Source organism: Cupressus sempervirens, chromosome 2, assembly GCF_028749045.1.
Source record: "Cupressus sempervirens isolate cs-2001-9-10 chromosome 2, ASM2874904v1, whole genome shotgun sequence".
Lineage (NCBI taxonomy): Eukaryota > Viridiplantae > Streptophyta > Pinopsida > Cupressales > Cupressaceae > Cupressus > Cupressus sempervirens.
In genome coordinates this window covers 233,990,610-234,007,802 of record NC_143119.1, presented here as the reverse complement: position 1 = coordinate 234,007,802, position 17,193 = coordinate 233,990,610, and positions in this window count along the sequence as shown.

Below are 17,193 nucleotides of genomic sequence, written 5' to 3'. Positions count from 1 at the left end.
TTGGCATAACTGTATTCTTTGAGGTCACCAATATCTCGTCTAGAAGTGACATGGATCCTCAACAACCTAAAGACATATACTATGGTGTTTTGCATGATATAATTGAGTGTGACTTTAATTCCTTCAAACTAGTTCTATTTGGTGTCAAACGATATAGGCTACAAATGAACCAAAATTATCCTAATAGAATTGTTATTTAACATTATATTGGATTTACAACAATTAATTATAATTGTTATAAAGTGAATGCTATATCTGGACATAAAGGGAAAGTATCAAATCTTAGTGATAAAGTTGGATCTCAAACTTATGGTTCCAATTTGGTGGATGATTTGAAGGCAGATTGCCCTGGTCAAAAGGATGGATGTCCTTTTGATGCTATTGTTGGAACTGGTAAAAAAGTTTGCAATTCCAGATTGTAGGATGTGAAGACAGATTGCCCTAGTCAAAAGGATGGATGTCCTTTTGATGTTGTTGTTGGAACTGGTAAACAAGGTTGCAGTTATAGATTGCAAGATGTGGTGTTGGCAGATGGTCCTTGCCATAGCTTGGATGATTTTCCAACTATTTTGGACTCTCAAAAGTGGTAGTCAAAGGCTGTGTTGGTTGAGGAGGAATGGATACCTGTGACAACAAAAAGATCTAAAAAGCCCCTTCCTCAATTTGATATGAATTTGCGCTCTCATAAAAAAGGATTGAAATCAAAATCTTAGTCCTTGCCTTTCTGATCTAGGAGGTTTCACTGGTTGTTTTGCTTCCCAGTCTTTCTTTCTAGGTTCCAAGTTTCTCTCTAGTTTCTTTTTCTAAACTCATCTGTTGGTTTTAGGTCTCGGTTTGACCTGGTTCTATTGTTCTATTGGTTTTAGGTCCATTTAAAACCTAGTAGAGCTTCATGGTATATCTTTCTTTTTGATGTAAAGGGTTTTGGGGCCCCTTCAAAACCTGCTTTTACCTTAATCTAGAACAATTAATACAAGGTCATTTGAGCTAGTTAGAAATGAACCCTATGTTCTTCAAAACTAATGTGAGAAAGTGTTTTACTTTGGTTTTCCACATAAGTTGAGTTGGTCATTTATTGTTAGACACAATCTAAGAGGAAGACTAGTAAAGTATAATGTGATCAAAGAATAAGATATCGAAAAAGTGGAAGATGAAGTAGATGATGGTGATGGTGAAGATGAAGAAGGAGATAATGATGATGATGACAGTGAAGATGTTCATGATGATGGTAATAAAATTGATGGTGGTGGTGGTGGTGGTGGTGGTCATGAAGATCATGATGATGGTGATGGCGATGGTGATGGTGATGGTGATGGTGATGGTGATGGTGATGGTGATGGTGATGGTGATGGTGATGGTGATGGTGATGATGACAACGATGACAATGATGGTCATAGTGATGATCATGATGTTGACGATGGTCATTCTAATGATTTGGATGATGATGGTGATAATGATGATGTTCATGATGATAAGATGGATGAAGAATATGATCAATGACATGATCAATGAAAATGTATTAGGTATTGATTAGGTTGAAATATTTGTTATGATGCTCAATTATTGGTGTTGATTACTTATAATATGTTTTTTGTAGAGGTAACCAATTAAAAATATATACAATGTTATGTTTTTTGCAATGTATGCATATTGTTCGTGATATGTTCTATGTAATTTGTAGCATAAGTATCATGTAACTTGTAACTAACTTAAGAAAAATGATTTATAGATGTAGGAAACTATACTCCTTTAAAAAGGATTGTACAAAGTGACATGGAATCGAGAGGTATAAGTTTATTACATGTTTTATTTCTATTTACCTTCAACATTAACTTTAGGAAAACTTCATCAATATTAGCCTTATTTTATAGAAAAATATTTTGCTCCTTCAACTATATCTCTCATTTGATGGGCTACTTTTGAGCCATCATTTTGCAAAATGCTTAACGAAAAGAATCCTTTCAAACTCCTTACTTGAAAAGCTAATCTAGGATCAACTCCAGGGTTCAGAGTGATCTTGCAACCTAATGGAATCATGTCAATTGAAGATAAATGTGTATGTTCATGAGGAGGTCTTTTCTAGTTTGAACCAATTTCAAATAAGATATTTGGTATGTTAGTTTAAAAATTAACCACAAAAGAGATATTTTTTGGTATTTTCTATTTTATGATGAATACAATTTTATCAATACAACTATATGAATTCCTATTTCAACCAATTGTTAGAAAAGAAAATAATAAAGATAAGGTAATGAGAGATTAAATAAAATAACTTGAAAGGGAAATTCCTAACGAATATATACTATGGTAACAACATGTCTGTGAGTTAAATCATCAAAAATATTAGGTAGGAAAACTAATGAAAATAGGAGTAGTACTTCCTCAATTCTGTTGATAAAATCATGGTGTTGGTCTTAGAATGGTTTTGACATTTGAGTGTCAACACACTTAACCACTTTCTACATTGAAGTCGAGTACACTATGTATGTCGAGCCATAGTATGTGCCAAGTCAGAATTCCAATAGGTGTCGAGTGAATTTAGGTGCCGAGTAATATATAGGTGCCAAGTCACATTTGATGCCGAGCAAGTTAGAATGCTACATATGTCGAGTAATCCATAGTCATACATGTGCCAAGTAAGATAGAATGCAATAGATGTAGAGCCAAGCAGGATAGTATATGTGCCAAGCACCAGTAGTCCAATATATGCCATGTAACACAGAATAAACATATGAGTTTGTGCCCTCACAAACTCAAATGTAAACCATTTTTTTGAGCTAACATAGAAAGATTTCAAAAGGATGATAAGGATGAGAATGAATCTTTTATATTTCCTATGCAACCAATCAAACAATGGAAAAGGCATGCAACCAATGAGAAAAATGCAAGGAATGAGTGGGAACTCAAGATTCAATATGGATCATAGATCCATACCTAATTCTAAGTCTACAAAGTCTTTATAAGAAGACTTAGACCCCATAATTTTAAGCTACTAAAGAGAAGTAAAGGAAGTTGCTAAGCAAATAGAAAATTCAAAACAAGAGTAAACAACAAGGGCATCACTGACTTAGTGAATTGAGTAGCAATTAAACATCCAGTTGATCAAAATAGAACAAGGGATACAAATAGATATTAGATTAAGAAAGGATCACATTAGAGTGAAAAAATCAAGTGCCTAAAATTAGCAATTGAAGATTGTAAGCAATTAGGTCAAAGGTTTCTAATACTCTCTAGCAATTGTATTAGATAGTGAAAAGCTTATGTTGATAGGTTAGCTTGACAGCAATTTTGTAGATCCTTTGAAGAGGTGACTAAATCCTTTAACAGGGTGACACTTCATGTAAAGTGTTTGTAAATCCTTTAACCAAGTCACTATTGACATAGTGTAAAGCCTTTAATGGGGTAGGCCTTTCACATGGCAGACCATCAAAAGAGGTCAAATAAATATTGCTACAGTAATTTTTGTGGGTATCATCCCCACCCCAGTTTTACCTTCTTATTCTTGGAGGGTTTCTGAGTTACCAAATTTGGTGTTATGTGTGTTAATGCATGTGTTTACTTTATGTTTATTTAATATGTTTACATGCATGTAGTTTACTTTTAGTTAATTGTTTTAAAGGATTTGAAAAGGCTAAAGTGTGGTATTTCTAATTCTCCCCCCTCTCAAAAGCACTCTTCTCATTTTGAATATTTCAACAATTGGTATCAAAGTTTAGGTTCTCACAAGGAGAAGCCTAAAAACTTAGAGAAAAGGTCTGAAGATGGAAGTCTTCAAAGACAATCAGGTGATTGATGTGCACCTTTCTCTACACAAATTGGAAGAAGCTACAGAAGAATTGAGAAATTCCTTTAAAAGAAGAAAGGATATAGCCATAGCTAAAAATGACATACACTACAAGGATATTGATACCACACAAGTGTTTTCCAATGAAGATTCCAAGGAATTAGATAATGGAGAAAAATAGAGCACAAGCTAAAGAAATTAGAATACTCAAACTTGAACAAGAATCACAAGCCATAATGCTTTGTGAAGTGACTGAACAAAAGAAGAGAACCATTGAAGACAAGGTCATGATAGAAGATGACAAGAGAAATCTTATCAGTAGACTAGAGGAGAAGACAATTGAGTTTGAAAGAATATCAAACATGCAGCTGGACACCTTAAGTCAAATGATGAATGCTCATCATGAGCTAAACATAAAGGACATTGAGATTTCCACCTTGAGAATGCAAAATGAGCAATTGCAGAATGAATTAAAAAGAGAGAAGGAGATAGTAGAAAGCTTCAAAAAATCCAATAAGGCTATCAAGTACTTTGAGCAACTACTAAAATCACCAAGGGCTAGTAATGATACTTTAGAAGTTGGTTACACCAGCACTAAGCAAGGAGAATCATCCAAGATTGTAGAAGAAAGGAGTAACAAAGGTAAGAACACTAAACCTACTTGTCATTTCTATGATAAAAAGGGACATACCTCTAATGTATGTAGGAGTAAGAACAGTTATCAGCATGATAAGCCTACAAATGAAAGCTTTTGTCATATGTGCAAGAAACAAGGACATCAAGCACATGAATGTAGAACCAAGACCATGAGGACACCAAGATTTAAAGGTCACTACTACAACTACAAAAAGTATGGACATAAAGAATTTGAATGTAGATCAAAGCCTATTTGGACACCTAATCAGCTTGCAAAAGGAATAAACCATGGTCATCACTACAACTGGGATTACAACACCAGGTATAGCTATCACTATTGTCAGGAGCATGGACACATTCCTAAAAATTGCATAAGGACACATTTTAGAGAGAATTATAGTAGATGATTAATTCAAATTACATGTTTCAATTGCTGGAAAATTCATCATATCAGCAAGAATTGCCCAATGAAGTCAAAATCACCCAAGACAAAAGTTAACAAAGGAAAAGAGAAGGTTGATGATGAACAAATAAGAGGGCAAATGAACAAAACTTGGAAGAAGAAAGATGAGTGCAGCACATCAAATGGATAGATCACTTCACCCAAGAGGACAAGTGATTGCATCTCATCCAACTAAGCAAGAATAGGTGTGTGGAACTGATATACAAAGTTATATCATACATTAGTTTTAAGATAAAGAAGTATTGCAACGAAGAAATTTGCATGAGCAAAGATGCCAAGTCAAAATTTGAAGTTTTTGCAAATACTACTGAACTATCCTCAAATGTTGAGTAAAGCTCCAATAGATGCTAATTTTCTAATACTAACTGAGTTGATAGTTGAAGCTAAGTGAAGTAGAAAACTAGTGGAAGTTGAGTAAACAATATACAATGGGAGTCGAGTCATGGTGAAACCTTCAAGTGTCGAGTTTACAGCTATATGCACTAAGAATTTAATGCTAGGTTTTGATAGGTATAAGGTCAAATTTTGATCATTTTCATGCTATTCAAACATAGAGCAAAGACAAAAAGGAGTGCAAGAGCTATCATACAGCAACCTTGAAGCCATTTGCATCGATCTCAATAGTGATTCAGCATACATTTGAACAATCTAAGGTATTTATCAAGTGTTGAGCTATGCAGTATTGAATTTTTTAATACATTAAAACCCTAGTTTGGTATAATGGCTTATATTTAAAGAAACCCCAAAGGAAAGGAAGGTTGTGAGGTCCAATTAGTTAGTAATGAGGTAAAACAACCTGAGCTTAGGCCAATCCTTGAAGTCACCTACAAAAATGATCCAGTTGGTGCATTGTCCATCATTCCACCAAAAGTTGTCATGGTACAAGATGTGAGAAAGTGTTATAACTAAAAGATAGGTGTAGTAGGTGATCTTGAGATATTCCAAGCCAATGACAAACTATGTGAAAACAAAATTCTGAAGGATGAATTACAAATAGTCAAGAAAAAGGGTTTGACCAATGCCTTAGTTTACCCTATAGGTTTCAAAACTGAATGGATATGGATTGTCCTTAACAAAATTCAAAATGGATGTTTGTGGTTGGAAATAGGACTAATAAAGATTACAAAAAGGATAGTGCATAGGGTTACAGGTTTCCCAACCCTAGATCGGCCTAAGACCCTATGCAGTGATTCCAAAGAGATCATTAAAAGGAATATAGGAGCTAAATGGAATAAGAGGGGTATGACTATTGATATTGTAACTGATCCTCTTCTAGATTTTGTAGTGAGAGTGATTTCTCATAAATTCTATCAATCTAGTAGATTGAATAGTGTGCCATGTATAGTTGTTGATCTAGCCTACAAATTGGTAAAGAAAGATCACACATATGATTTGTCAAAATAATGTTGTAGCAAATAAATGAAAACCTAGGAGCAATAAGGAGATCAAAATGTGCTCAATGCAAATTTGGTTTAGTTCTTATGTGTATATTCTTTTATGTTATGGAAGAGTTTCCTTCTATTGGAAAGGTGAATTGGAACCCTAACAAAACTAAAATTACACAAATCAATGAGTTCATTGATCAGATGGGTGACAATTTTGAGGCCCAAATGACAAGCTATTTTGAGGATTTTAAGAAATCCATGAAGTGAAGGGTGAGAATACTAGTTTCCCTAGTGGAAAAACATATCAATGACTTATGATTTTTGGCTAACATTGATTATACCTACATCCAAGCAGCAATACCAAGAGTAAGTTGGCTAAGGCCATTGGGATATGAGCTTGATATAGATGAAGCCTCAACAACAATCATAGCATTTCTTGTAGAAGAGATAGATAAGGAGGCTCCTCACTTTGGCACGTATGATGTTGTCAAATCCAAAGTTAAAATTGAATTGAAGATAGCCTTTGTTATTAAGAGGAAAGATAAATTAGTAAAGAAGATAAAGAAGAAATTTGGAGCAAATATTGAAGGAGAAGTGGCTAATGAAGAAGAAGAAGAAGAGCAAGGGCAAAGCCCAATGGAGTTGACCCAGGGCTTAGGAGAAGACAAGGAGGAAGGTACCAAGGAAGAAGAAGCCAAGGAAGCACCTACATTATCTGAGAAAAAGAAAAGAAAGGCTAAAAATTAGCCTCCAACTCAGCCCAAGCCCAAGAAGGTCACTAAGCCTGCACAAGCCAAGCTACCAGCAATAAGAGCTACCACAAGGGCATCCACACAAAAGGCCAAAGAGGCAACAAAAGAGAAGAAGAAGGCCATTGAACAATGTGATGAAGTGCCAAAGAAGAGAAGAAAATATGTGACACAGCCAGACATAGATGATGAGGAAAGAACAGAGTCAAAGGATCTCAACCAATTCAGAGTGGTAAGTCATCCTCCCAAATTTGCCTTAGACAAAATTTGTGAAAATGTTAGGAATGTAGATTTGAATGATCTAAAAAGTCTTGATTTCAACAAGTTAAGTAGAGAAGAACAAAATAGAATAGAGGAATCAGTATATGCCATGATGGCTGAATTTAAGAATACACCTCTAGAGCTAGACAATACCATGTCTAGAGAGCTATATGAGATAATTGAAAATAAATGGAATTATTGTCTAAAAATGGAAAAGGAGATCAGAGAATCTACCTTAGCACAAGTGAAGCTTGACTTGACAAGAGGTCAAATAACAAAGGCTAATAAGAAACATGGTGGAAAAATTGCACCTAAATATAGATCCTTCAGCATCCTACAAAACAAGATTGAGGATGTAGTAAATAAATCCACACAATTGTGGAAAATAATTTACAAAATAATTGATGATGAGGAAAAGGAAGAAAATAAGGCAAAGGCCAGTACCAAGGAAAAGAAAATAGAAGCAAAGAAAGGAGAGGAAGAAAAGGAAGTAATAGCAAAAGTAGATGAAGAAAAGAAGAAAGAGGAGGAAGATAAGAAAGTTAAGGAGGACAAAGAAAAAGGTGAGGAGGAAGAAACACAAAAGGAAGAAGATATGGTAATAGCTGAATAGTAGCAAGAAGAGGAATAGAGTGTGCAAGACACACAAATGCCACCTCCTAGCCCTCCTCATGTAACCATCACACTTGCAGACACAATAATTATTAAAGGATGTTCAACACAATTCATCTTAGAACATCAATCCCCTAACTATAGAGGATCTCTCCAAGATCCTTCACCAATCCACTCTACAGGCACAGTTATGCACAAACCTTGTATTGGTGAGTGCAGATGAGCTACAAAAGGTAGTAGCAAAACCAAAATGAGACAAGGTGAAACCACAAGAACCACCTTTCACCTATACAGCTATTAGTACTAAAATTTTGATGCTTCCACCACCTATAGTAGCAGGTGATACTTTATAGAAGCCAAACATAGAAGAAGGGAAGTCTAATGAGAAGGAGGATATATCAAAGGGAAAGGAGTAGACCACTATTCAAACATTGGTAGAACTACCAAAGACAAGCACTCCTACAAAGACCCTTCAGAAGCTAAGCACTAAAGCCATACCTTTGCAAATCTCAATAGCAGGCTTGAGCTCAACTAAAGTGGCTAGGGTACTTCACTATGGAGACCCTGAGCTAGATGAAGACATAATCATACCTGCCTATGACTCAAAGACCATCCCCATGGATTAGATCATAAAAATGCAAGATGTTTTAAATAGAATGAAGAGGCAAGAAATACTCAGAAAAGAGTATAAAAACAAGCAAGCACTACATTAGATTAAGGACATCTTAATGGATGCCTTCAGCTTGCAATCACCAGATAAAGTAAAGCCCATAATAGAAAAACTATCTAATATAGTTGACTAGGTGACTAGTGAAGACTAGGATACAAATATTAAACTTATGAAATGGTCTGAAAAAAAAATTTCAAGGGAAGGTGAATGAGAAAATATCAAGTGGTATAGCACTTGAACAGGTAGAATTGGCTAAGAAAATTGACAAGGTCAAAGCTATACTTGAGAACATTTTCTCATTGTACAAAAAGTTGTGTGATCTCCAACTTCACAAAAGAGACAAATCAAAGGATATTGATCTTGGAGAGAGATTTGCAAATTTCTAGCATGCAACTACCAAGGTATCCAACTCAAAGTGAGAAGCATTTTTCCCAATTTCTTCATATTCAAAGAGATTTAACTACATTAGCAAGTTAAGAGGCCAATACAAAGGCTAAATTAATGTAGATTCAATCCTCCATAACCCCACATTTGGAGGTCCTCCACAAAGAGCAAGTCTATGTTGAAACTATCTTAAAGGAAGATCCTAATCTTTCTACATTAGATGGACTTGTACATCTTGTTGTAGATACTGCCATCCAACACAAGTCACTAGGCATTGCTTTGGAGAATTGGAATGTAGCTTTGAAAAAATAATAATGGAGGTAAATAGCACATTTTTGGTAAAATATGGTATTAATCCTTAGAGCCCTTTGACATAAGTGTCAAAAGGGGGGAGAAATAATAAGGAAGATAGGGGGAGAAATAATAGTAAGGAAGATATATCTAAGGGGGAGAATACTAAGTTTTGATTACATTCTTTCATAGGGAGAAATAATGTTTTGAGACAAACAGAGTCAACAAAACTGCTTAGCACACAGGTATGGGGTAAAGACAAAGAGCATTAGGCACATCTAGCACAGAATTTTTAGGTACAAGAATGAAATGGCACAATCAGTTCAAGGGAGTTATTAGGTATTTTTGAAAAAAAATTGGAATTTTGTATATATGCAAAAAAGATTGGATAGTGTACTAATAAGGATAGATTAGTAATGTTTAGCTAAATATTTTTGACACTCATGTCAAAGGGGGAGATTGTTGGTCTTACAATGGTTTTGACATTTGAGTGTCAACAAACTTAACCACTTGCTACATTGAAGCTGAGTACACTATGTATGTTGAGCCACAGTATGTACTGAGTCAGAATTCCAATAGGTGTTGAGTAACTTTAGGTGCCAAGCATTATACAAGTACCGAGTGATATATAGGTGTCAAGTCACAGTTGATGTCAAGCAAGTTAGAATGCTACATGTGTTGAGTAAGCCAGAGTCATACATGTTTCAAACAAGAAAAAATACAATAGATGCCAAGCAAAGCAGGATAGTATATGTACCAAGCACCAGTAGTCCAATACGTGTCGAGTAACACAGAATCAGCATATGAGTTTATGCTCTCAAAAACTCAGATGTAAACCATTTTTTTGAGCTGACATAGAAAGATATCAAAGGATGATAAGGATGAGAATGAATCTTTTATAATTCCTATGCAATCAGCATGCAACCAATCAAAAAATGGAGAAGGCATGCAACCAATGAGAAAAATGCAAGGAATGAGCAAGAACTCAAGATTCAATATGGATCTTAGATCCATACCTAACCCTAAGTCTATGAAGTCTTTATAAGAAGACATAGACCCTACAATTTTAAGCTGCTGAAGAGAAGTCAAGGAAGTTGTTAAGCAAATAGAAAATTGTAGAACAAGAGTAAATAGCATGGGCATCACTGACTTAGTGAATTGAGCAGCAATTAAACATCTAGTTGATCAAAACAGAACAAGGGATACAAATAGATATCAGATCAAGCAAGGATCACATCAGAGTGAGTAGATCAAGTGCTTGAAATTAGCAATTGAAGATTGTAAGAAATCAGGTCAAACGTTTCTAATACTCTCTAGCAATTATATTAGATAGTGAAAACCCTATGTTGATAGGTTAGCTTAACCGCTATTTTTTAGATCCTTTGAAGAGGTGACTAAATCCTTTAATAGGGTGACACTTCATGTAAAGTGTTTGTAAATCCTTTAACTAGGTCACTATTGACATAGTGTAAAGCCTTTAACAAGGTAGGCCTTTCATAGGGTAGACCATCAAAAGTCGTCAAACAATTACTAGTGCAGTAATTTTTGTGGGCATCATCCCAACCCCAGTTTTACCTTCTTATTTTTGGAGGGTTTTTGGGTTACCAAATCTGGTATTATGTGTGTTAATGCATGTGTTTACTTTATGTTTATTTAATATGTTTACATGCATGCATTTTACTTTCAGTTAATTGTTTTAAAGGATTTGAAAAGGCTAAAGTGTGGTACTTCTGATTCACCCCTCCTCTTAGAAGTACTCTTCAAATTTTGAATATTTCAACACATGGATGGGAACTCAATAATAATTGAAAGATGTTTGACTTTTGATCGAATTTCTAGGCCATGGAAAGTGTGCTCATGCAAGACAAGATGTTATGTAGGAACAATAGGTGATCTTTTCTCCAACTCGATACATCAGCAAAATTTGTTAACATGACGCAACACTAGAACTAAAAGATTGCACAATCAAATCAACATAATAAAACCATTGGTTCAATTATTATTCATGAACCTTCATTCACAAAAATAACACACTCTAGAAAGAATAACTACACTCAAAATGAGAGCATCAATAGTATATATTATTGCATCAAAATAATAGCTTGGAGTACATATTACATCCATGTATTTCTAAGAAATCATTTCCTCCCTTTGTGCTAGGAGAGAGATTTCTTAAAATGCAACTCGTGCTAAAAACTAATAAAACAAATCTAATTATATACAAACGAAGTCTTTAAATCATGCTAAGTAGGTTTCTACCCTTGTTTAGATCAATTAATGGGTGCATGATCCTTTACATAACATAAAATAATAAAAGAAGGAGAGAAGAAGGAAGTTGCAAGAGGATTTGAGAATCACTAGAAGCTTGACCTTCTTTGGGTGTTACTAGGAGTTGAACTATCATCAAAATGTGTTTCTAGTGCATGGAATGCTCTAAATTAGGAACCGATAGTTACTTGTTGGTGTATTGTTACTTATTCAAAATTTTTAGGGAACCTTTGTGAATAGTGCACCTGTGTACCTTGCACATTTGTGCACCTTAATGATAGGTTCCAAAAATCCAAAATTTTCCCACGTGTCAAAATTGCATTTCCAGCATTTGGGTTTTCTTCCCCTTTATACCAAAATAATGTCTAGATGTTTTCTCTTGAATTTCTCTATGATCTTTGTTTCTTGGGTAGCTTTTGGAAAATCAAAAGCTCCATATTTATCTTTTTAACTATTCTCGGGTAATTTCTAACCTGCATACAAGTTTCTAAAATCCTTAAGTTTAGTGTCTAGTTCCAACAATACCTCTTTAGTCTTAAGTTATTTCCTGATATCTTCATTTGATAAAGCATCCTCAAAAGTTCTTTAGAATAGTTGGACTACTGATTGACCTAAATTGAGCTTGGTTCTTGACTCATCTTCAAAAATTTCAATGAAGGAAACATTGCAATACCTATCTACTTCCAAAATTTTCTCTTGAGTTTGGTCTCTTAATCTCTGAATATCCTCATGTAGTCCCTCCATGACTTTATTACTAGCAACTATCTTCTCTACCCAATCTTCGAGATTATCAAGCTCTTCTGCTGTATATACCTCGATGAGTGTAGGATACCTTTGACCTTTTATTGATTTCAAAATCTATAGGTCTTATACCTAGGTATGTACCTCATCCATCAACCCAAAATTATGGTTCACTATTCACACCAATTTATCATTCTTGATTGAATATAGTGTAACAAGTTCAAATTTCTCTATATTATTTGTACACCCTTTTCCTCAAATTGTCATGTCATTGCTAACATGCTCCCAAAAATGAATCCACCTATACAATCCCCTTCTCTTTTATCTCTAGTGTCATAGCAAGAGTGGGATCTAGATGATCTAGGTCTCTTGGGCCCACTACTCCATGTAGATAGCCTCTCAAAAGCTCATTTTATCTCCACAACATCAGCAATTTAGACTCATCTTTTTCCATATGCTTAAACACCTCTTTTATACCCACAGTGATTAGAAATTTATTGGTATCTACCATGGGCCTTCCTAATACTACCTCCTTAATTTGATAATCCTTAGGACTCAAATCCTTAGTGTCATCATGTGGAGGAGGGATGGCTTTGTGTGCAAGCAAGTCTTGATCTTGGTTCATAATGAAGGCCAGTGGTTGTGCATCACTCGTAGGTGGCTCAGGCTTCTTGATGCCTTTTACAAGTTTATCCATTCCCTCCTCAGTAGTTACATTCAGCTACCTCTTTTATTGACCCATGACCTCCCTCTTCATCCAAGCAGGTGTAATGCCCATAAGAGACATGGATAAAAGCACAAAATTGTATCACCCTTTTATAAAGGAAAAGGCTAACAAAAGTATAACTATTCACTTTCATTAACATAAAATGGGTATTAATATTTAGAATTTGAAAATGAAGTAAAAAATTAAATATTTACAAATGGATGAAGTTTAGGATTATAATTTTTAATAATTATTTGGAATAATAATAGATGTATTTTCCTAACTTTTATAAATAAATTTTTTAGGTGTTGAAAAATGCTAAAAATTAAGGGTCTAGTTCCCACCACAAAACTATATAGAAATAAAATTATTTCCCTTTGATCTTAGACTATGTTATAGATAATATATATAGCTAGAACAATAAAAAATTAAAAATGGCTTTAGACCTATATTTTCTCTTTTATAATGATTCAAATTTCAACTCACCTAAAATCGATAGTTTTCATCTCCCACCACATTTTTCAAAACAAATCTATTCTATCTAGAAGAAAAATTATACATTTTGGAAGAGGACTCTCTCCTCTAAAACATCATAATATATATATTTTTATATGATTTAATATTTTTTCTTTCTCAAAATTGACATCTTTTCAAGTGTTAAAATATGTGCTTCTAGAATTTTTAATTACAATATACTATATCTAATGAAAACATTGTAAACTCTATATGAGAATATTCTTGACTTTGAGCTCTATAAAATGGTGTTTATATGTTATTAAAAAATATTAGTAAAATAGTAAGAGTTATTGAAATGTCAATTTTTTGAAATACTTTTATTTATTTAGTAATTGGATACAACCTAGTATAAAACATACATTTAATAGACATTTCCAATTGGAAAAGTGTTAAACCATATATAACTTAGCTAGAATGAATTTATCTACATCATATGTTTGTAAAAAATTAACTTTTAGATAGAAATACTCAAATTTAGTTGTTATGATAAGTCAGCTTGAAAGGTGACACAACTTTATACTTTTACCCACATTTACTTGACTAAAGAGGGGTTTTGCACAATAGGTCCCTTTCCCGTATTAGTCCTCTCTGGAGTCTTTTCTCATTGAGAGAGATCACTAGTTTGAGTAAATTTACCTTCTTGGGCTAAGGTCCCACCCTCAATATTGTGATGAGTTTGTTAAGGTTCCTCATGTATTTTCCCCTCCTTTGATACTTCATCGGCTTGCAATTGTTGGGTATCTTCTTCCATTGTTGCATGTTCTTCTGAATCTGTGATAAAAGGAAGTGGAATTATTGATCTTTTGTCTAGGAATGACAAATCCTAAGTTGGTAGTTTTAGTAGGCCTAGAGGTCCTTGAGGCTAAGGTGGTAATTATTTCCAGGCCTCTCCTAGGAATTGACTTGTAGGAGTATCTTATATCTTCTCCCCCACCATCTCAATACCCACTGACATGAAATCAAAATTAGAAAGGTCAATTACGTTGGTCTCTTGACCCTCCATGTCTATGATCTACTATTGTTTCTCATCCCCTAAGGTAGTAACCTGAATAGGTTCTTTTGGAATAGATGGTGTTGTTATGGTGGAGCTTCTTCTTCTTTCCTCTTCTATAACCCTAGCTAAGTGAGTCCTCTAGCTCAAGGGGACATATTCAATTTGTTCCCGTTCTTCTTCTTCTACTTCAACTTTGGGAATGGTTTCAAGAACCTATAAGGGAGGAGTATTCTTTTTCTTCAATCTTCTCCTACATGTCCCTCCCATAGTGGGCTTAACCCTCACATTTTTAGGAGCTAAGGGGGAGGCTTCTTCCTCTTAACCTTCTAGTGGCACCCTCTGTTCTTCCTCTTCTTGTTCTTATTCCTATTCTTTTCCTAGTGGACGCATTTGCTAAGTCTCTTGGACTTGAGCTGTTGGCTCATCTTGAGGCTTTGCTTATTTAGGATTTTATTGTGGTTTTTGAGGTGGATAGGCATGAGCTATTTAGTTTTTACCCTTTTCTCCTCTCTTCCTTTTCTTTCCTCTATCCACTTCAAAATACTCAACTTCTCACTCATGTTGATGAACCATTTATGGCTTCACTAGCGATTGAGATGGAAAAGTTGGTGCTATAATTTTACACCCTTTCCTTTGGTAGGTTGTTTTGTGGATTGTAAAGGAATAGCCTATGGAGCTGGATCAAGTTTGAAAGGATTCTTTATCCATTCCCTCATTAGTTGGACTATGTAAGGAGCTATTTTTTTAATGTCCATGTTCTCATCCCTACCAATCTCTATATTCATGAATGGCTTATCGTAGATTTTGTCACAATTGTACAATGGATCCAAGACATCTTTAGTGTCTTTCTCTATAGCCTTGAGTGGGATCTTGATTTTTAAGGCCTTTTCTACCAGATATAGAGTCATTCTACAAAAATTCCTTATTCAAATATCATAGTCATCTATTGCATTCAATCAGTGGTCCTCCAATCCACCTTCATGTATGAAATGCTTCCCTACCAGATGCATGACCATCCCTATGTTTTCAAAATAAGGGCAAAGGGAGTTCTACTCTTATAAGGGATATTGATCCCATTTTTAATTCAAGTTAATGTTGTTTTTCTTTTTTTTGACCTCAAAAGCACCTATGTTGATTGGCCATACCCATGTATTCTTGTGTTGTTTCCTCACTCTGTCATATGTAGATGTGATTTGTCTAGCGATCTCCAACAAAATGAGCCAATAGGATGGATATCTTGGGAGCTTCTTTGGGTTAACCATGGTACCATCTAACCTTAGGAAGGTGAATGTTTTAAACTGGGATGTAGTAGGTGTCGATCTTTGTAATTCTAGATGCTACCTCTACTGAAATCCTTTTGGCATAATCGCCCTCAATAAATTGGACACTAGTATATTTTGACTCATTTTTTGATGAAAATTGGTCAAATTTTTTACCCATGTTGGTCTAATTTTTGACCAATTGGTTTGTAGCTATTTTTTTCATCAAAAATTTTACCAAAGCTTTTAGGTGTCAGAATTGTGGTGATTTATTTGGTCGAAATTGACCTCTCTTATTAATAAGACCATTTATCAAATTTGTGACCAAGTTTGGTCTAAATTTCAACCAAAGCATCGAACAAGATGCAAAACCCATGATGACATCATGGTTGATGCATTGGTCAAAATTTCCACCAAGGTTAGTCCTCGATTGACCAGGATGTCAAAATCACGATAACATCTTGGTTGATGCATTGGTCAAAATGTCAACAAATATTTGGTGGAAATGTCAACCAAGATTGGTCAAAAGTTTCACCAATGTTGGGAAACATTGGTGAAAATTTCAACTAACATGTTTTGTTTAAAAAAATTACTGGAAGATAAATATCCAAAGTAATCACCAACGGCAGCTTGGTCAGTGATTAGTTTGGATATTTATCTTCAGGTCTTTGGTGGATCCATCACCACCTTGAGATGAGATTTCACAGACCTATGTTAATGACACTACAAGTGGCTATAAATGGATGAGGTTCTCATCTATCATGGTGTCTCATTCCCTACATCTAGACCATGGAGAGGGAGAGAATATATGTTAGGTTTGTAGCATGTTGGCCCACCTATACCATGAGTAGGCATGTGAGTTAACCTTATTCTATTGATGATTAGCTCCCTAAAACTCACATATTTTAAAATTAAACCAAGACAAACATGATTGAATCCACACAAAAAATAGAGGGTACTTGCCATGCTTAATATCATATTCATAAAATGATCAAAAATCCTAGAAACACAAGGCCTCCACTAAATGATTAATGATTAAGGCACCAAGATTAAGTTAGCCCATGCATTTGTCTAATTATATATGGCTTCCAAGAAAAGTTGTTTTGAGCATGTAGTATAATCTCTAATTGATTCATTTTCAACATAACAGTTATTCCAAAAAAAATGATAAAAAAAATTATTGCTTAATTAAATGAATTTAACTACAAGAGAATTACATTGCCTCGAGTAGTCATTTCTTGAGGAGATGTAACCTCATACTCACAAATAGCCTTAACACATCATCAAGAAATTCACTTTATCCCTCTAAAATAGTACATAGATGACAGTTGTAATAACAGCATAGTGAATCAAAAATCAAGGTAGAATTTAAGTATATCTCATGTGCATTGGCTAATCCACCAACTATTGGCAAAACTAGACTTTATACATAGTCCAAGAGAGTGGGCTTAGTTACATCTTAAATTTTTCTAGG